Consider the following 4,572-nt stretch of genomic DNA (forward strand, 5'->3'; position numbering starts at 1 on the left):
TATTAATAAAGTATTTTCACGTTATAGTATATGGGCGAATTTCAATTTACAGTATCTTTGGAACTGTTGCAGTAATATTATAGGTAGAGAAGAAAAATGATCTAAAATGTCTGCCTGAGTAAGACTGGTATTACTACTGGATGCACATACCATTAAACATGGTTTAAAACCCTGTAAAATATCCATTAAAATAGGAAAAACCGTTAATTAACCCCATTAATTCTTGCATCACTTTATTTAACAGGTTTCACAATATTATTGGGTTACGTGTGAAAATACCATTAAAACACCCATTTTTGACCATGAATCATGCCATTAAAAGTTTGGTAGCTAAAAGAGTTAATGGCTTTGAAAAAATAGTAACATTCTGTATATTTTGAATTTAACAGGATTATTCATGGCCCTTAAATTTGACTTAATGCCAATTAAATGTTCAGGTTCTGTACGATTTCATTTAAGAGTAAACTTGATGGCCCTTAACAGCAATGTGATGCCCATTAAATCCTTCATTCTGTAAAATGTGATTTGTATATTTTCTTTTTTTTTTTTTGGTTTTTGGCTTGCACTCCCATTGAATGCTTATTATTCCAGTCCCATATTGTTCTAAAATGGACTTTAATCATAATAAATACCTACTATGCACACATCGTCTATAATATATCATGATGTTATATTTAGCTGCATTAAAGTTATTTCCCCTTGATGCAGTTACGTCATTTCATTCAAATGTTTGCCAAATTGTGTTCCTACAAAAAATCGGATTTATTTCAATGAAAGTCGGATGAAAACATATTAATTTTATTGATTAGATCAAGTTACATTATTTTGGTAAGGGTAAAATTGTTCTTGATTATATGTATTGATGCATGTCACTTTTTCTGTTTTTTGTTTTTCCTGTCCAAATAATCAGCATTTGTATAAAAAAATGGGTGGGGTAAGGAATTTACATTATAAAATGTGTTCAGACCAGTTTAGAGTTTCAAATTTTCCAATCCTTGAGTAGAAACTAAGGTTTATAGAGAAGTGAACAGAATACATGATTGTGAAGATTTACAGTCTGATTTAAATTCATTTGGGGCATGGGCAGATCAATCGCTTCTTCGTTCCAATGAATCAAAAAGTGTGGTACGCTTGATTGGGGAGGGGGAAGCTACTTGTGATGCAATCCCTCAAACATTTGCTCTTAGCTGTTTAAGTGCATGCACCTGAGCACAATGTACTGAAGTAGAGCTAAGTTGTGATTGCCCATTGTGCGCTGACATTGTCATCAACAGTTGCTTTTTGAATACACCTGAAGCCTAATGTCTGTACCAATAAAAACTTGGTCAGAATGTTTGTCAATAATATAATGTTGAATAGTTAAAACTGCCCACATGGTCACTTGATCTATTAAACCGGTATCTGTAAACCCTTCTCAGTACAACACAATACAATACAATATCCATTTATTTTCTCATTTCATATGAACATATGACAGAATAAGGATACAATATGACAATATGCACGAGGCTGTTACATGTGTTTACATTACAAAATAATGAGAGAAAAAAGAAGAAACAAATATTCTTCTAGCATTTTACAAAACAGTACATATGTATAGATACTATTACATGTGTAGTAATAAGTAGTTTTAATCAATACGGCAAATATAAATATGACGTTGACTATCTTAAGATGTCTAATTCTGATGGCAAATTTTCATGGCCCTTAATTTGATAGACCATTAGAATATTACGAACCCATTAAAATTGAATATGAAGTTGACTATCTTAAGATGTCTAATTCGGATGGCAAATTTTCATGGCCCTTAATTTGATAGACCATTAGAATATTACGAACCCATTAAAATTGATTGGCATATTTTATGAGACCATTAATCAATTTTTTGATAATTAACGGCCATTAACAGAGTATTGAAAATTAATGGCCCCATTAGTTCTTACTATTTAATGTGGACTGAAGGGCTATTTTTAATGGCACATTAATTTCATGCCAATTAAAAAATTTAAGGAGCCTGTTAACTTATTTTAATGGTTTATTTTAAGCAGCTTTTCATGGCCACCAAAGTCATTTTAACAAGGTATATTTTACTAGGGTTTTAATATACTTATTTCATGGCTTTTTAATGTATGGCATTAAAACTATGTTCATGAAAATCCCATTAAATAGTAAGAAGTAATGGGTGAAATTTAATTGTGACCTGTTAAAACTCTGTTAAAAACGTTTGAAAAAATTAAGGCCAATTTCATGACCCTTTTAATGGCATGTGCATGCAGTAGTGTATATTTCCAACCCTCGTGGACAAAGTGGATAAAACACCTCGCTACCGCCACGCTGTTCCTTTACACAGGAAATTATGTAAGCATATAAGCCAATTTCATGACCCTTTTAATGGCACGTGCACGCAGTAGTGTATATTTCCAACCCTCGTGGACAAAGTGGATAAAACACCTCGCTAACGCCACGCTGTTCCCTTACACAGGAAATTATATAAGCATATAAGCATCTTTTTGTTGTCTTAAATATTCTTAAAAGTAAATATTCACTACTTCAAAGCTGCAATGTATTGTCAAAATCTTCAATTTTGTAATAACGAATTTTAACAAAGGAATATGGCCACTTGCTTATTATCGGTATGATTGTTTCTTGTGAATATTCAATGCGACGTGTTTAATTCCTCAAACATAGTCACCGACATTCTAAATTGTAACTATGGCTTATTTTCTATACACCAGTTCGAGTTCAACTACTTAATAAAAGAATAACCAATGTTGATTGTGTGGTTCGAAATGTCCTTTTTATTATTTATCAATTGTATCACAATTTTGTATTGTCTTAGACACTAAACAGTCTGTTATATAGTAAATGACATTTCCTAGTCAAAACGGTGACCGAAACACGGTGACCTGAAATATACAATTAGTAATAGTAAATAGGATGTAACAATAGAAGCTTATACCTGAAAACATACATGTATCTAAAGTTCTTATATAGTGTTATACATGCACATTTTACACTTAGTAAATATACATAAATCTGTGGGTTCAGTGGTCTATAAATACTTAAATGAAATCCTGTATCATATATAATACACATGAAATACTCGTCTCACACACGGCATATAAAAATATCTACTCAATAAAGCACTACACAAAACAGTTTACATCAACTCACCAAATTATGGACTTGATCACACTAGCTACTATACACAACACATCTTCGCCTGTCTCCCGTGAGTGCTTTACTGTATTAAACTGCAAATTTAAAAGAACAACGTGTGCAAAGGTTTTCATATTTGTGATATGGTTAAAAAATTAGTTACGAGGTTAGAATTTCTACTGCCATTTTGAACGACATGTACATTACTCATGTATACGGAAATTATGCCAAATATAAATCTTTTACTTAGATAATAAACCACTCTTCGTTTAGAATGAAGTGATCCACAAACAGAAACATTTGAAATAAATACAATACCTATTAAATTATTCCATTATTTAAGTTCCTTTTTAAAGAACTCGACAGAATAACCAACATGTCTGCTCTATCAAACTGAAAACGGCGCTCTGCCCCGAAACAGCTGATCACGAGAACCAATAAAAATAGAGTTCAAATAAGGTCAACAATGTCAAAGGTAAAAACTGGAATGGAGGTCTCACATAACAGCAACTGAGAGGTCTCACACAATTGATGGTATCAGAACCCTAAATTATCAACCTGTAACATAGGTAAGGGTTAGAGAAAAGGGGTTAGCATCATTATATAAATGACAATTGGGCTTTATATGCGTTTAGTTGGGCGAGGGCTAACCTCGCACATACCCTATTCCCAACACGTTAGACAATACGGTTTAAATAAAATAACTCTTCGCTGAAAGAGACTCTGTCATTAGTGGCAAGATACTTGATTACATAAAGTAAAATATATAAATATATATATAGCGTCAATCTAAGATGTATTTGCACCAATGTACCCAACAACTTCTCTGAAGTCAAAGCATCAAGAGCCTAACTTTTAAGGCTATGATTCAGCAAGTTGCAAGACAAAATTCCACTCCCTCCGTCTTCTAAACTTCATTAGTCATCGTATGCAATCAAATAGGAAAGCGTAGCGCTTAACTGTAGAGGAGTCAGTCGCCAAACATGCAGTGTGCTTTAAGATTTTAAGCCATAAAATAGTCACGGTCTCTCATAAATATATCTGATGTAAAAAGAATCGTTGTAGCACATATTCTTTAACATCAGTAAACATTAGCCATACTTTTGACACTATCGGCCACGTTATGCCCCTTTCTCGAAAAGTTCCATCAAAAACAGGTCAGATTTATGGCATTTGTCATGCAAGAAATCTTTTTGACGTTATTAAATGGGTGCTAAGTATCAGTTTAGTTACTCAGAATCATGATCACTTGATATTTATGATCAATTACCATAATGTGAAAAACATCAACCAGTTTTATGCCCTGGCAACTAGCAGTCTGGTCATAACCTATAATAAATATATTTGCAGGAAGGTGATTTCGCTTATTCATATTTTTTCGCATACGACTTGTGTAAGGGTACGCTTAGAGGA

The 4,572-nt window shown here is 32.8% G+C and overlaps 1 long non-coding RNA gene across 1 annotated transcript; it reads right to left on the reverse strand.

Moving 5' to 3' along the window:
* Positions 1-1,430: 1,430 nt before the first annotated feature.
* Positions 1,431-3,690, reverse strand: LOC123562912 (uncharacterized). Its single transcript, XR_008369947.1, has 3 exons — positions 3,478-3,690; positions 3,175-3,254; positions 1,431-2,906 (listed from the first exon to the last, which is right to left on the reverse strand). It is a non-coding gene; the product is annotated as an uncharacterized LOC123562912 (long non-coding RNA).
* Positions 3,691-4,572: the final 882 nt, after the last annotated feature.

The sequence above is a fragment of the Mercenaria mercenaria genome, chromosome 2 (assembly GCF_021730395.1).
Source record: "Mercenaria mercenaria strain notata chromosome 2, MADL_Memer_1, whole genome shotgun sequence".
In the NCBI taxonomy this organism is placed as follows: domain Eukaryota; kingdom Metazoa; phylum Mollusca; class Bivalvia; order Venerida; family Veneridae; genus Mercenaria; species Mercenaria mercenaria.